The 18725-nt window shown below is 31.8% G+C and overlaps 1 long non-coding RNA gene across 1 annotated transcript; it reads right to left on the minus strand.

Moving 5' to 3' along the window:
- Positions 1-14670: 14670 nt before the first annotated feature.
- Positions 14671-16857, minus strand: LOC134690989 (uncharacterized). The gene is made up of 2 exons (XR_010102073.1): positions 16718-16857; positions 14671-15656 (listed from the first exon to the last, which is right to left on the minus strand). It is a non-coding gene; the product is annotated as an uncharacterized LOC134690989 (long non-coding RNA).
- Between the last annotated feature and the right edge of the window lie 1868 nt (positions 16858-18725).

Below are 18725 nucleotides of genomic sequence, written 5' to 3' on the forward strand. Positions count from 1 at the left end.
TTATTATAATTGCGAGTTATTTCGATGTATTAACGGCAGAATTTCATGACTTGTAACGGATTACAACCAGCAATTTACTGGCATTTTATCGACTGATGATTCTATAACGGAATGCTTCTATTTATCGAAACTTTTAAGTCCCACTTACGAATCGTTTACCTGTTGTTCCGAATACTTGTGGATTAGTTACGAAAATTCACGTTTTTACAGCTGTAATACGTTTCCCAAAGTAGTAAAAGAATCCGTGTCAATTCGTAAAGTACTCGTTACTTCACGTAAATTGTTTATAATATCTCTTTACCATCTTTAAAACTATCTTTGCACGACCTATGCTGAATCGTTCGCAATATTTAGGAACTCGTTATAATTCGTAAAAATTCCGTAAACTACCCGAAACAATTTTTTGGAAAGAAATAAAACGAGTAACTTACGGATTCTTGCTAGCAGTGTTGTTTTGGGTAGTTCACATGCGATTCATGATACTTACGAATTAGATCACATTTAAGAAGTGAAAAACCGTAACATTAAAAATAGATATTTGGTGTCTCATTAAGATTGATACAAAACAATGTCAGGCGAAAATAGAAGAGAGCAACAACATTTTGTAATGATTAACGAGGCTTACCTACATAACAAATTTAACAGAAACTAACAGGCTCTAGAAAATCTATTATATTAGATTTTCTACACAGTGTCTTACATTACTACAGTAATTTCAATGACTAGGTGGTGTTCCGGAACTGTTTCACGCAAGCGAAGAAATGGTGAATGCCTTTTATATGCTCTTCAACTTTGTACTTGTTTTGCTTCATAAATAAGTTGATATGAACGTCACTGGTGAGTCTTATGCAGCTGAAACGCGCGTCTGGTGTACTGAATTATAATCCTCGTACCTTTGTTTACTATTTACACCACTGAGTCGATGCAACTGCTGGTGGACGTTTCGTACCTGAAGGTATCACCAGCCCAGTAGTCAACACTTCGGTGTTGACATGAATATCAATAATGTGGTCATTTTCATAAATTTCCTTTTAACAAAACTTTGAATTTTTCGAAAAAATAAGGACTTTCTTATCACAGGCATATATTAATTTAGCCATATTTTGCAAAACTTTTTAGAATTTCGGATACTCATTGCTTTTCATCTCTGTACTTGTTTGGCTTTATAAATACATAGATATGAGTGTCACTGGTGAGTCTTATGTGGACAAAACGCGCGTCTGGCTTCAATGCTGGTGGACGTTTCGTTCCCGAGGGTATCACCAGCCCAGTAGTCAACATTTCGGTGTTGACTTGAATATCAATAATGTGATCATTTTTATAAATTTCCTGTTTACAAAACTTTCCGCATTTGTGTTCCGTTAATTGTTTTGTTATAAATTATACCGTTAGTTTTTTTCTTTTCCCATATCGGGACTTTTTATAGCTGATTATACGGTATGGGTGTTTATCATTGATAAAGGCTATGTAACTGCTAACAATCACTTCATTTTAATTCTAGTAGAGAGTGGTTGTAACTTAACTTCACTTTCATTTTCTGCTGAACAGCTGAGCAAACAATTGACTCCAATATCTTCTGAGTGCTTGCAGTCATGTGTTTTGGTATGTCTGCAATTGAATAATTTACTTTCTGAACCAGTGCACCCAACATCATCTAACCAAATTGTTCCTATGCCGTCATTTACAGCTGATGCAGAAACCACAACTCCAGAACTGCATTTGAATAGAAAATCTTTGAATGCTAGCCTATAACGAGATAGAGAGAGAGAGAGCGAGAGAGAGAGCGAGAGAGAGAGAGAGAGAGAGAGAGAGAGAGAGAGGGAGAGAGAGAGAAAGATCCACGGAAATTGCAATATTAAAAGGTCAGCAAATAGACCTTGTGTGCCGGCTGAATGATAATTTGAGACTGAAATTGGTGACTTCAGCAAAAAAAATCATTGACTTTTGAAACATAAATCTAATTTTCTTGGCAGGTCTGATCATATGCGCATATACACATGTTAAGTTAAAAAATACCAGATATCCCTGTCGAGAACTTGGCTTTATTAAATCATCATGTACAATGTTGCAGTAAATGGTTTTACATTTTAGAGATTATTTGTTTTTGGGTTTTGCACATATTTCCCGTTATTTTCCATATATCATGATATTCGTAATATGGATTTACATACAAGAATCGAAAACAGAGAACGGGTTTGGATGCTCTTTGACAACTACATAGGCTAAAGACTCAGTTGAGATTATTGGTGATGCACTGTTTCGTAGAATGATGATTTCGTTCAATAAAAATTGCACATTTTAGTAATATAAGCGCTGGAACGAACAACGAAATTAAGAGAAAACTGTTGAACGAGATTTAAATTTGACGGAGTTGACTCCCGATAAAACGTACGGGGACACGTCCCAGTTCGTACTACGGATGGTTAGCAAATCAGAAAACTTAAATTGGAGGCAGATGTGATTGTGTTCACGTTTACATTGTGAAGCTTTTGAATATTCAAACTTAAAATACTAATCTTGAATAATGCATCATGAACTTGCTTCAAGTAATGAAAACGGGGAGCTAATTTATGTAAATTTTGACATGTATTAGTCAGCTTTAAATGAATACGCACCAATATCCGAGCTGTTTACATGCTACTGCTGCATCAACATTCCCAAAGCCATCATCACAAACTGTTCCCCATTCACCTCTATAATTCACTTCCAGTCGTCCTATATTCGCAGCGATACCCGAAATAATACGCAAATCACCTGCAAAGAAGAGTAAGTCTTGCAAAAACATCTATGCTGTGTCGCATATTGAGTATTCATACGACACTAATTTACCTATTCGACCTATTTTGGTAAATTGCTTTGAATATAGTTTGTTTTCCTATAAATACCGATGTTGAAATCAGATTTATCTTTATATCTGTAAGTTATAAAATCGAGATTTCTAGAAAATCCTTAAAATTGATATATTCAAACGTTTTGTGGTGTGTTTTTATTTTTCTTTTGTATTTTCTTTCTATTCCTTCTTGTTTGATTTTTTTTTATAGAGTTTGATTGTTTTCTCGTGCGTTTTTTTTTTTTTTTTTTTGTGGGTTAGCAAACAAGACATTAGTCTGTCAAATATCAGTTTGATGGGTTTTGAGCTGTGTCTTAACGTTTTGTTTCTATTCTTGCATTTAACGAGATAATGTAAAAACAGGGGTTGATTTGTGTCTTCAAGCTAGTTTAATGCTGCCATATTCTGTATGTCCCTGTCCAAAGTCAGGAGCCTGTAGTTTATTGGTTGTCGTTTGTTGCTTTGTAATATATTTGTTTTTCGTTCATTCTTTTGTACATAAATTAGGCTTTGAGTTTCCTCGTTTGAATTGTTTTACATTTCTTTTTAGGGGTCTTAAATAGCTGAACATGCACTATGCTCATTGTTTAAGGCCGTATGGTGACCTGTAGGTGTTAATTTCTATGTCATTTTATCTCTCGTGGAGAGTTGACTCATTGGAAATCATAACACATCATCGTATTTATATATTACATAAAGATCATCATGTTGATGATTATTAACCGAAATATGAAATTACTAATTGAAAAACAAAAACTATATTCTTCCCGGGAGACGTATGACAACCGGAAAACTTTCAAAAAATTATGCGGATTATGTACATATCTAAAGCAATCTGATAAAATCATTTAAACATACATTTTCTTCTACATACGATTTGGTTGAATTACTTTCACATGTTTCACGAAACTTACAAAAACAAATATTTTCATAATTATACAAAAAAAAAAGAACCAAACCATCATACTAGCTATTGAAAATTCAAAAGTGGGTTTTTATCAACTCAGTTCAATCCTGTCAAAACGTTTACGCTTTTTCACAAATGTGTTTTGTTAAAGGGGTTGTTGTTAGGTCATTTCTATTATAACTCCATATGATTTGTAGTTGACGTACATTTGTACTGAAAATGTATTAAAAAGTTTAAGAATAAACGATTAACCAATATATCCAACAAACCCGAAAGCTGACTCTTGACCACAAACTCCAATGTCATTGCATTTAGAAGAAGGATCCATACCAGCTGATTCATTTTGCCTATAACAAAACATATTGTTTATAGAAAGGGTATTTCCTTAGCCGTATTTGGCACAACTTTTTGGAATTTTGGATCCTCAATGCTCTTCAACTTTGTAATTGTTTGGCTTTATAAATATTTTGATATGAGCGTCACTGATGAGTCTTATGTAGACGAAACGCGCGTCTGGCGTACTAAATTATAATCCTGGTACCTTTGATAACTATTAGCACTTCACCAATATTTCAGATAAATGCAGAACATCAAGATGGATATGTAGAAGTGTTCTTTACCTTTTAACTACAAAAGGTTTCTCATAATAGTTTAATAGTTTTCTCAATTTAATAAATTGTCAATCGAAATCGTTCTTTCGATAATATATATTAGAAAAAGATATTTTTTTTGCAAACACGAAGATTAAAAAATCATTACATTGACTGTTGAACGATGTTGCATTTTGTAAATGGATATTAATTTCATGGTCAATGGTGAATCATAATAACAGCCCACAATGATAAAATTTCATTACATGCAAGTTTTACGACACAATTATTGTAAGTAATACATTATAAAAGCAAAGCAATGAAAATGTAAAACATTTTACATTTAATACAATATAGATATAATAGTGATATAATATAGAAAGATGACCACTGTACATTAATATTGGTGAAGTTTCCATTACAGAATACAATTTGATTTTCATTTTTTTTAAAGTGTTAATACCAGAGTGACAATAAATTACAAACTTTTAGTTTTATTACATCCGTTTGCAATTGTTAATGGTCTTGTGGTAGCGATGTTGTATCGAATGTGGGTGGTCGTCGGTTTTAACGCTGACTTTATCAAACTTATACTTTAAAATATATATTGAATGTTGCTACACAGGACATTAACGAGCAGGAACAAGGACTGGTCAACTCTAAATGATAGTAACCTGTCCGGTAAAGAGTGACATGATCTCGTTTGAACTTTTATCTTGATTAACTTGTTGTGTACTAAATAAACAAGTACAAGCATTAGTAACGAAAAGCCGAAGACACTTTTTCTTCTCAATACATACATGTATGCATTCAGAAGAGAAAACTGTCGAATTATTTCAAAATAACATTATTTAAGCAGTAACAGATCGATGGCAAAAGAAAAGAATTGAATTTGTTATTTCTAAAGTCATATAACAAGTAAGATCAAATGCTATTCCGTTAGGATGTAAAACAACGTGTCAGAGTAAGGTGATTCGTCATCCTGACGACTTTTAACACGTGAAATAGCGAGGACAAAAATAAGAAATGTGGTAATTTACTAAGACTTAAAGGAATGAGAAAAACGGTTTGAAAACAAAATAAGAAATGTGGCAGTTGTTTTGACGACTTCTGTCCAATTTCGATCCACAAATTAACCAATAGGAAAAGTAAATCTGTTTTGAATTTTTGCGAAAAGCAGTAACATGTCGGGAATTGTGTTTCTATTAAGTTGCCAATACATTAAGGGGTATTTTGACAACTCAGAAATGAAGCCATTTAATTAAATTTAATTAAACATAATATAAATAAATGCATTATAAATAAATTAAAAATTTATCCATGTGTTTTTACTTTAAAATTATTCAATAGTATACATGTCACTAAATTGCAAATAATTTTTAGTACAAACAATGTATAATGTCTTAATATTAGCAATAGTTTGCTAATTAGTTAAAACACATGTTATAGTGGTATTGTCCCTAGGCTGTATTATTACACATTTAGTCTGATTAATTGCCATTTTTTTTTACAGCTGATATTTTTTATTTTTATAATCCTTTCGTTAATACTAATTTGACAAAATGATGCTGTGCAGTGATTTAAAATTCTAAATGAACTGTCTAAGAAAGGTTTAGACATTTGTTTAACCATACATACATGAATTAATGGTATTTATATACGTGTTATCAATCTATTTAGATAAATATCTTTCTTAAAAACTGAACAACACAAATATATGATTGTCACATTTTTTTAAAAAGTTATAATAGATATAAGAACATGTGGTGTGAGTGCCAATGAGACAACTCTCAATCCAAATAATAATTCATAAAACATGTAAAAGTAAACCATTATAGGTTAATGTACGGCCTTCAACACGAAGCCTTGGTTCACACCGAACAACAAGCTATAAAGGGCCCCAAAATTATTAGTGTAAAACCATTCAAACGGGAAAACCAACGGTCTAATCTATATAAAATAAGACTATTAAGCAAACATTTCTGTATTTCAAATAAATAATATGTATATTAACACCATTTCTTATAATTAACACCATAAAAGTACATATAATTCAAATGTAATTCAAAAGTAATTTAGCATTACATACTCGTTTCATTGTAATTAATTAAATTACCATTACATGTAATTAAAAAAAAATGCCCAATTACACATTACATTCAATTATATGTAAAATTATAATGCACAAAACTTAATAACCATTACATTTGCCATTACCCAATCCGTGTCGCATATAAATATAATCAGTGGAAATTAACCTAAAACTTTTTTTAGTCGTTCACTTAGAGAAATGAAAGAAAAGAGATACATTTCATAAATAATTACCATGGATAATAAAGAACTTATTATTCTTTTTTTATGGTTTATGTTTTATATTTTATAAAAGGATTCATAATATAAAACTGTTTCTATCGTAACGTGACAATTTAAAAGTAATATGAGTACACTGAACTATACAAGGTCGTAAAAGGGTAAAGTAAATGGTGAAGTGTCAAAATTATTAAAAGTAATACAATATGAAAGAATAAAACTTAACATGTAATACAACACAGGTATGAACAGGAAATCACATTTAAACTTTAAAAAAACTGTTACCACAATATAGTTGAAATGTTCATTTCAAAAAAGGTAATCTGAGTTAAATTCACAAGTGTTATTATCGCATGTCCATAATTAACAAACCAAATAGATTTTTTGCATTCGCTTGAATTTCTGAGTTGTATCTTTCATGGCTTTATAGGGTTTTTTAATCGCGATCGTGGAGGGTCGTTGGTTTGAACGTCTTGAGATTGGTATTGGCTGGTTATCACTATTAGGCAAGTATTAAGGAGTAACAACAAAAAGTTGACCGTTTTTAGTCAGAATAATGTGTCCGTGTAGGTTAACATGACTTTCCGCATTTATCTTGGTCATGTTGATAAGTTTTTGATGAAAGCATACATTGGTATTTATTCAATACAAATGCATAGGGAAACTTATTTAGCATTGACTTTTTTCTTTTAATTTTGATACAGTGAAACCTGGCTTAACCGAATCCTGCATAAACCGAAAACCTGTATAAACCAAACATGTTCGTGAGCACCGTCATATCAAATTAGGTGCGTTTTGAATCTGATAAAACCGAAGATCGGCCAAAACCGAACAAAATCCTCAGTCTCGAAGAGGTTCGGTTTAAACAGGTTTCACTGTATATCATTATATTAGAAGTACACGGTCGATTGCAAAAATATTAGGTCAATGTGCTCTTTTTGTATGTCAAAATAAAAGACCCTTTTATTAAAGCTGGCAATCCAATTTCTGTTTGTCGGCGCTTTACTACGTAGCAATGTGTTTGAAACAACATATTCATTCAGTAATTTCAGTCATACATGAACGTCAAAACTCGTAACATCGTTATTTTTGGCATTCGATAAATAATATATACACCTCGCCAAAAGTTAAGCAACACCTGATAATTTACCAGAATAATTTTTTACTGATTTTACGAAATATCGATACAATGATCTAAATTTGTGTTTTTATAAGATACCACATATATTGTTAATTGAAAAGTGAAAGTTTGGACAGTTTTCATGATTGATTTTTTTACTATTTCATTTGGGGCAATTTGTTGTGAAATGGCAAAATAAAATACGAGATAAATTTTCAACTTATACTGAAGTTTTTGAAAAAATGCTTTGCTCTATACTAAAAATTCTTTTTAAAACTCGAGAGTGACAATTTATGAATACATTAAAGTACAAATTAGGTCGCTAGCGAGTGTTTCCTCCACGCATCCGGAAAAAATCATTTACACGTCGTCTCATTCTTTGAAATAAGCGTCGAAAAGTTCTAACTGGAATTCTTAGCATTTTTTCCTTCAAGTCTGCTCGTAATTCCTGTCAATTTTTACTAGCAGGAATCCTGTTGTTGATTTTTCGACCAATTTCATTCCAGACATGCTCAATGGGATTTATATCCGGTGACGTGGGTATCCAAGGAAAAGTGTCAGTTACCTCCTTGTGTAAATAGTCTGAAACAGTGCCTGCTCTGTGTGTCTTAGCATAATTGTCAATGAATATTGGTCTACTTGCAAGATTGTGATAGTCAAAATGTGGGACAACGATATCCTGGGTATGTTATCGCGATATTTTTGACACGTCATTGTCCCATCCATAATATAAAGGTCCATTTTACAGTCAAATGAAAAGCATCTCAAAACTGTCAAACCCCTACCACCAAATGCTGTAGTTCAAAGAATGTACTGTTTTCTGTATGCTGTATTCCGAGGACGCCATACTTGCATGCGCTCATCAATATGATGTTGGAGGAATATTCTCTCGTCAGACCAATGGACTTGACGCCACTGTCTCAAAGTTCTATTGCGGTGACCAAGTGACCACTAATGTCGAGCTTGGTGCTGCCTTCGAGTCAGCAATTGTCTTTTAACTGGTATACGGGCGCGTAAATTGATACAATTTAGTCTGCGATTAACAGTTACATTTCATGTAGCTTTATAAAACATGGTGTTTTAGGTAAATAGAAATATTATTTTTTCTTGAATTCTTACCTGTCGATTAACTAAAGATAAACGTAATATATGGAATCAAAGCAGTATCAAATTCAATTTTAAAACAAAACAAAAAGAAGTAAAAACATTTAGTATTGCTCAACTTTTGGCGAGGTGTATAAAATACCAAAATAAACCATAAGTTATGTTGACTTTAAGTTTTGTTTAGAATAGAAGAGTACTTATTATAATTATGCTGGATATCTCCTACAATGCATTTATTTTTAGTCATTCTTTAAACAAAGATTAATAACAGAATTAAGGAGCTTTTACAAAAAACATGAATACAGAAGAATTATTACTATACTACTGTTGCCATTTTTCTTACTACTTCTTTTGAATTTTTTTATTCACATTTCATAAAAGAATGAATCTTTAATTTAAAAATATTTCTATCGTAACGTGACAACCTACAAGTAAGATGAGTACACTAAATAATTCATTGTCGCCAAAGGTTACTTAAGTAAACATGTCATTTTGAAGGTTAACGATATTGTAGGTATTTTAGGTAATACAAGATGCCAGATAAGCAATGACGATACAAAAAATCTAATACATCATTGATTTAATAGGGGGTAATCACCTTTAAAATAGATTAAAAAAAAACAGCTGAACCATAATATGACTGAAGATTGCATTTCAAAATACATGATTTTCATATTTTATTTGTGATTTTTACAGAAATTACAGTTATTATGTTAACCGTAAATTTATTTTAGAAATCTACTGCAGGAGCAGTCTCGTGGAAGTAATTTCGATCGAGTGCGGGAGGTCGTCGGTTTGAACGCCAAAAATCAGATAAAGAAATGTGGTGCATACTGAATAACACGCGTAGCTAGTTATTTAAAAGTGAGCACAATATTTTGTATGTTATTTCGAATAGACAGAAAAATATACTACAGTATTTTTCATAATTTAATTCCTATTTATTCTAAATCGGAGTAAACCATAAAATAAAGTTGAGAGAGTCAAGGTCACATGAAAAGTTTATGTCTATGAGCTTATAAAGAAACAACGTCAGCCAATCACAAGACGCGTTACATCCAAATTAAATTATATCGTGTTAGCATTTTCGCATCGAGTGCGAGTGGCCGTCGGTTTTAACGCCGACCGGCTCAAACTTAATACTTAAAAATGGATTCAAGGTTTTACGATGTAGAAGTAACGTTTCTCTGGTAAGGGTGACATGATCTCCTCTGAACTATTACCTTGATTAACGAATTTGTGAAATCATACATGTATAGGTAACAAAAAATGGTAAACACTTTCCTTTTTCAACACAAATCAAATCAGAAAAATATATGATTGAATTCTTCGATGCAATTTTCATATAAAGTCGATCAATTAATGGTCAAACTTCGATTATGACGTCACATTTTCTTGCTTTCTTATTAATATCCTATTGTAACATCACGAAAAAGTATCGATTGTGAATAGAAAGAATACATCTTTTTGCAGATCAATTCAAAAGCAGTTTTTAGATTGTCTCTATATCGTAAAAAATCATTAGAAAAACAGATAAGACCAACATAAGACGTACAATACTTTATTTATCCGCTCATGACAGTTCGATTTCAAATATTTAAATCGATCTTCAAGCCTCGTGTGTTCAATTTAGATTTTAAAAGAGGGACGAAAGATACCAAAGCGACAGTCAAACTCATAAATCGAAAATAAACTGACAACGACATGGCAAAAAATGAAGAGGACAAACAGACAAACAATAGTACACATGACACAACATAGAAAACTAAAGAATAAAAAAACACAAAGCCCACCAAAAACTAGGGGTGATCTCAGGTGCTCCGGAAGGGTAAGCAGATCGTGATCCACATGTGGCACCCGTCGTGTTGCGAGTGGATAAATATCTTTTATGCATAGTGAATTGCTTCTAATGTACTGAAGTCAAGTTTTTTGCTTTCCTGTGCATATTCTATTTGAACACTTTGAACAAAATGACGTCTCATAGAAGGAAAACATGTTTTCCCAGATCAATAAAAAATAGGATTTAGAGTGTCTGTGTATCGTTTAAAATCATTAGAAAAAACAGATTCGACCACCATAAGTCGTGCAACACTATATTAATCATATCGTAATAGTTCGATGTCAAATATACGCGATCTTGGCGCATTGAAGTCAAAATTTAATTGTCGCGAGATCGAGGAGATAAATATTGTGTAATATTTATCGTGTGTGTACGTTTTGTGTGGTCGCTGATTGACATAAAAACGGGAGTTTCGAAATCTCCAAATGTAAACTGCCTTGCCTCCTCTTTTAACTTCGATTAATTCCAATATGCTTACTTTTTTTACTCAACTTACTTGCAATGCAATTAAATAATCAAACATGTTTAAACGTATTCAAAGCATTTCTTGCTAGAACTCTTACATATGCTGGTAATGAAATTGTTATACTTTTAACTTGTATGTGGTTGATAGGAAACAAAAGAGAAAATCTGTCAAAAAAACTTATTTTTAAATAAAATTTCTGTCATCAACAAACGAAATTGCAAACAGATAAACAATGCAATACATTCTACTTACAGATCAGTCTTTCCAAAGTTTTATCTTAAAATGCACATAGCGTTAAAATCTGTTAACATATTTTAAACGCAATGAGGGTAACTGTCATACCATTGGGGTCATACACAAACAGTTGAGTAAACATCGGTAATATATTACCTTTCTCATTTGATTTGGTTAAGACACGAAAACATCAGATTATAAAATAAACTTCGTGTTACAATTAATAAAAAAACTTACACAAAACCATAATGCTTATCTAAACGATAAAAAGTATGTGATGTAGAAAACATTTATTATTGTGTGTATGCTGCGTAACGAAGTAGGTCAAAACTTAAACAATTGTTCAGGGGTACTTTAAAAAAGGCCTTTTGAATAAAAGACAATGCAGTCTTTTCTAAATTACATTTTATTATGTACCAGGAGTATACATATAACATCACAAGATTTTCGTTTACAATAGGTTAACAAATAGCATCGTTAAATCGCCGAACTGTCGAGCAACAAGAATTGACAAATTTGTAGTGTCCGTAAATAGTTCACATATTTCGTCTTGCATAAAGCCGAGTCTATGCACTTATTCGTGTGACTCGAAAAACTGGTATATAACTTAAGGATTACGGATTATAAAACTTAATTGATCGATGGTTTATGAATTTTGCGTTATCTTAGTGCTAGATAAGATTCAATTTTAAATACGCAAGACAAATGATTACTCGAGATAACTCACCAACATATTATAAAGAAGTAACTGGATGACTGTCACATGTTAGGCTGGACCATTCAACCCTTTCAGATCCTCTAAAATTACCACAGATTTTTGGTTTGCTTTCATTTACTTTAGGTTTTTTTAATTTTCTATTGATTGTTTTGTAGATTTGTTTGTCTTTTTCTGCCTTTTTTTCTGGTTTGACGTTGTCAGTGTCTTTTCTTCTGGTTAGTGGTCTTATTTCCACTAAGTTTCTTTCGTCTCTTCTTTACTGTTATATGCACATTTTGATTGAGTTATGCAATTTATTGCAAAGACACTTTATGTAAAAAGGAAAAAAATCCTAAAGTAATAAAATACTCAAAATTTCCTTTTAATTATGTTTTGTTTCATTATGTATAATAAATTAAAGTCAATAATGTATACAGAAAAAAATTGTGTTTGTACACCAGATCTAGATTTCGACAATTTATGTCTCTTCAGTGATGTTAGGGATCGAAACGGTATTTGGAAGGCCATATAATTTACCATCAATTTCAGAAAGACTCTTGAATTTTAAGAGTCAATATAGGATGAACGGATCATATAAACTGGAGGGAAAATATGATACAAGCCCAAACGAAAAAATATAAACGAGTCTAAATTGAAAACTACGTTCAAACCTATGATTGCGATGGATAAAAACCGCAATTTTTATACGTGTGCATGTAAAATAAATTTCGTTGTAGAAGGGTCTAAATACAACACAAACAACATTTTCCAAAAGACCAAAAAAGTGAAAAAGTATATTTAAACACAACGCATTTGACTAACAGGTCATATATCTATGAAGCCAAGGTGGTCGTTAGGTCGAGCGCACCGGACTCAGTGCAGGCGATTTGGTGTCACGATATCTCAGTAGCATGGGTTCGAATTCCGGCGAGGGAAGAACAACAAAATTGCGAAGGCAAATTTACAGATCTAACATTGTTGGGTTGATGTTTAGAGTTGTACATACACATGTATCTATTATATAGTCATTTTATAAAAAAATATGTTTGCAAAAGTATGAATTATTTCCTCATAATAGGGATATTCTTATCCTAGCCGTATTGATCAAAACGTTTTGAAGCTTTTGGTCCTCAATGCTCTTCAACTTAGTACTTGTTTTGGATTTCGAACTTTTTTCACCAGAGCGTCACTGGTAAGTCTTGTGTGGACGAAACGCTCGTCTGAAGTTCTAAATTTTAAATCATGTACCTTTTATTCATGTTATTAGCAAGTATTGGTGTGTTTCTCTGTCCTAAATGTTCTCTTATTTATTTGTATTGTAGTCCAGTCATGTAATATTGTCATTTTCATGTCATATTCAACATATTTAACATACAGTATTTAACATTGCCAAAAAAAGCAGAAGGTTTGGCATGTCACAAAACCAGGTTCAACTCTTCTTTTTTTTCTTTTTTTAAATGTCCTGTATCAATTTATAAAAATGACCATGGTTATATTATAGTTTGTGTTTTTGTGTTTTACATTTTAATGGTGTGTTTATGTTTTGTCGTCGTTCTCCTGATATATTTGATGTGTTTCCCTCTTTTTAGTGTGTAACCAGGATTTGCTTTTTTTTTCTCAATCGATTGATGAATTTCGAACAGCGGTATAATACTGTTGACTTTATCTCAAACCAGTTTAAATCAACTATCTTCGACATTAGAAAATACATGTTCCAAATCAGGAATATGACAGTTGTTATCTATTCAGGTTATGTGTTTGACAATTTGAATTTGCCATTTGATTCAACTTACCAATTTGATTTTTCCTCGACGATCAGTATTCTTGTGATTTTTACTTTTTACAAATATCATTTTGAAACTTTTCTATTAGCATTGCATTACGCCCTGTCTCTTAGCTTTTCGATTTGGTACATAACTGTTTACACAATTTGAATAACTCGTTCTTTTATCATTAGTTTTTGAAAAAAAAGAACAATTCATTGAGACGCATTGGTCATTTTATCACCATTGTTTAAAATTCTACAGTATTGGATGAAGAAAGACTACTACTAATATGAAGGAAGCAGGACCATAAGACACGATTGGGTTACACATGCATTACAATATTTAGTCCATATATAACATAAGTATCTTTTTTTTCTAGATTTCTCTAGTCATGAAATGGTGTATCCCATATTAAAGTATAAGCTGTAATTTGCTGCTATGTTTTATGGCAATTAACTGCAAATAAAGTGTTTCGTCGGTTTATGCATGCTACATTTTTATTCATGTCATGTTTTATATCATCTGATATTGATCGAGCATACATGTATGATTAGATGTAAAACAAGAGACACAGATTAGAAAAAAAAATAAAAGTTTGCATGATTGATCAAGTAGACAATGGTAGAAAGTCAGTACAAATATGAACAATTAGATATTTTACGTGCGAAATAAGGGTTTCAATAACCTACTTTTTTGAGATAAAAAAAAAGAATTTAATTGGAGAATTATTAGAGTGTTAATGGCCACAAAAAAAAAACCTCAGCATTCCTTAATTCAAACTCTGCAGCAAATATAAACATTCAATGTAAACATATGCGTACTACATTTAATGTTGTATGTCAAAACGTAAATATACAACAAATTCAAAATTCAAATTCAAATATATGTTATTGCTAATCAAAGCGCCTACAAGGAGCAGAACAATCAACATTAATTACATACAAATGATTACAATTAATTCAATATGATCATGATGATTAAGACACAATGTTATAAAAAAAAATTGTTAAGACAAGTAGAAGAATTAAACAAGCACAGTGTTTAATAATATAACTAGGTTAATAAAAGGGGGGTCACTGGGCATTACTATATCTATATATCATGTAAGGAAAATTTCCTATATGAGGATAAATTTTCCAATAATTCTCCAAGTTTCTGGAGTATGAGAATATCTAAACCACCAAAATTTTTAAACCGTTGTTTTCTTTCATTTAAAAAGTTGAAACGAGTATTTGAAAGTTTGTGGCATTGAAGAAGAAAATTAATTTCATCCTCATCCTCAACCTCAGTACCACACAATTTACAGATACGTTCTGACACTGTCAGATTTTTGTACCTTCCCCTCTCAATCTCTAAATCGTGAGCACTGATACGGAATTTCGTTAAGTAATTTCTATCTCTAAAATTTTCCTTCAAAAGGTAATTTTCTGTAAAGCAAAATCTGCTTTTAAAAAGTCTATAAGTTCTAAGCTTGTTCCCATACAGTTTATTGCCTCTGAAATCATTATAAAGCTCAGTTTGCCATATTAAATCATATCTTGATTGCATCTTTTGCATAAATAGTAAATAGTTTTTTACAACAGAAATACGGAAGTTCAAGTTTCAAAGTATCTAACCTATTCAATTTACAATTAAAAGTTACATTTACTGTTAAATATTATGTTAGTTATTGACATTATAATACAAGTTTCTTCAATTGGTCAAAACAACATTGATAAAGGTGGTTATACATTGGTTATATATCGTACTGTTACCCTTTCTTCTTTAAACTTCTTTGATATAGCCACTCCACCTGTAATGTATAAATATCCTCGTTTTATAAAATGAATTTATGTTGGAAATTTTGTATTTCATTTTGTAACCTTAATTCAAACTACAAAAATGTATACTTAAGAAATATTTCATGGGGGCTTGAATATATCTAGATTTTACCACGGGTTGGCCCTTTATGACAAATATTTTACCCTGAGCGATAGCGAGGGGTAAAATATCGGCATAAAGGGACAACCCGTGGTAAAATCTAGATATATTCAAGCCCCCATGAATTATTTCGATTCTAATAGGACAAATACGGCAATTCTTTTGAATCGAAGCGCTCTAGGTGGACGCAACTATTTGCCGTTCCCGTAAATTAACGCACTTTTAGTTTGGCGTAAAAGAACGGAGAAAACAGAATAAACGATATGCTCAAACTATTTACCATTACGTATTAGATAGATTTGAATGAATTTAAATGATAATGTACTTATACGTCTTCTGTGTATAAAAAAAAATGGGCTTATACCACATTTTAGCATCGTTTGTTAACGTTTCCTTGTTGTGATGATTTTATGCTATCAGAAGCGTGTTTTTTTCCCGTAAAATGCTTACATTATTACGTCACATTCTATGACGTCGGGTAGTTTATTCATAAAACAACATATGACGTGGGAGTTCGATCGGAACAGCCAATGCAATATATTCATATTTTACCACGGGTGTGTACTCAAAGCGTTTGAAGGACGTCATGTTAGAATATACAATTTTTGTTCGTTTAAACATGTTCATTACAGCACATACTGTCTACATACTTTTAGCAAATACAAAAAATCGTGTAACACAGTTATCAGTACTTCGGAGCAGATACTTTCCAGACGATAAAAATAACACGGAAAACAATAAAATGCAAATGAACGAAAACCTAAATGTTTTTTAATTGAAATTACTCTGGTTAATATTTGATTTTGTTTCATTGGTTGTTCCCTGAACCTTGTTTATATATATATTTTTTAAAAGCTACATCTTAGTAATATGATTATTTTATTTGTTGGTATTTGATACTAAACATTTTCGTTGCATATTTAAGGCACTTACCCCTTGCAATTGCCGCACTTCACTCTGCTGAAAAAAAAAATTCTAAATTTAAATCAAAATCTAGTGTTATCACGAACTTTAGAATCGATGTTACCTTATTTGTCCCAAACGTGTAGACCGTTTTCTAAATTGTTGACAGAAAAATAAAAAAATACAGAAAAAAAATTAAGTTCGGTAAGGGCCATATTTCGCCCCGATTATGAAATGTTATGTTACAAGATACAACAGGTATTAAGTTGACTTGAATACATGTTGAAAAGTTATATAAAACTATTACTGTCAAAGTTTTATTCTAACGCATAGATTTTTACAACCCAAATAGGTAAACATAAGAGATTTTAGCGATATTCGACAAAATCGCCTGGATTTCAGTCAAATTTAGGAGCTGGAAAGATAGAGCGCATGCATGGACAAACTGATGCTAAGTAGTCAAATATCATTATGTTTGAAGATATTTGTTGTCGACAGATGCGCTCTAAGTTTCTGTTCAATAACCAATGGAAATTTCCCAATTTCATTGATTTGTTGTGGGAAATCAAAATGAGTACTATTCTTGACGTCATGAATATAACGCAGGACTATAAATGTTCAACAAAAGCCTTATTTCCTATCTAGTCAATGTATTAACTATGATCCATTTTGATATTTATTGGTCAATAAATCCTAATTTTAAATTGTAGCTAAAAAGGGGGCCATTTTAGGCCCTTATCAAATCTTCTCCTTTGTATTTGCCATTAAATCACTTTGAATCTCACTGACCTTTTATCAGACCGCATATTGGTCTAAGTGATGTTTTGTTTTTCTTTGTGTAAAATAAGTGATATTTGTAGGAGAAATACGTAATTAATCTTATCATATCAGTAATGACCTTTAAAACATGCCTACAGAAGGAAGGCGTAATCGAGGGAGACCAAAAAATACATGAAGACGAACTGTAGAAGGAGAACTGAAGATCATTAATAAAACATGGGGAACAGTAGAAAAGATGGCCAAAGACAGACAGAAATGGAGAACCTTTGTTGCTGTTCTACATGCCGATGGCATACCGGGCAGTACGTAAGTTAGTACGTTTTATCAAGAGGTAACTCAGTTGATGCCACATATCTATCAGGATCAGCTTACCCTTCTGGTTTATTTGATATAACCCAAGATTTTTGTTTGGCTTTCATTTAGCTTAGTTTTTTAGTTTTCTATGGATTATTTTATAGATTTGGATCGTGTTTTTGTCTGCCTTTTTACTGTAATGAATGTGTCAGTGTCTTATCTTCTGGTAAGTTTTTTCCGGCTCTTGATTACTAATGTCCGAAATTTTAGAGCGAAATTCAAGTTATTGCGAAGGAATGTACAATAAATTTACTGTGTTGGTTCGTAGCCTCGGTTGCCCAGAGGTCTTGTTAATCGAGCTATTGTTACACTAGCCTGTCAACCCTGACGTTACTTCGAATACGACACCTGACAGATATGCTCGACTCCAATTGCCTAGGAATGTCAGTTTGTTTTTAGTGGTTCTTTTCATGAACTCTGGTTACCTCTACTAATAAAAAAACTGATCGCCATGAAAAAGTGCAAAAGAGCTTACAGTTTTTTTTTAACATAAATCAATTGTTTTTATTCCCAAAAAAGACATAGTAGAAGCATTTTCGATTTTTTTATTTTAAAATTGCATAGATCAGTTTTCTGATGCTTCATGAGGAATTTTTCTTTTCTGTATGTAATCCTTACATTTAAAAAAAACTTTGAACATTCTGTGGCTTCAAAAAGTTCTGTGACATATATTACTTATTATATCTTTTTAATCAGTATTTTTGAAAGCATGGATTACGATAATGTGGAAAAGTATTAATTTATTTAACATATTTGTCTGGCCCTTTATAGCTTGTGGTTCGGTGTGAGCCAAGGTTCCGTGTTGAAGGCCGTTTCTTGACCTATTATGGTTTACTTTTATAAATTGTTACTTGGATGGAGAGATGTCTCATTTGCACTCATACCACATTTTCCTATATCTATT

The sequence above is a fragment of the Mytilus trossulus genome, chromosome 11 (genome assembly GCF_036588685.1).
Source record: "Mytilus trossulus isolate FHL-02 chromosome 11, PNRI_Mtr1.1.1.hap1, whole genome shotgun sequence".
In the NCBI taxonomy this organism is placed as follows: domain Eukaryota; kingdom Metazoa; phylum Mollusca; class Bivalvia; order Mytilida; family Mytilidae; genus Mytilus; species Mytilus trossulus.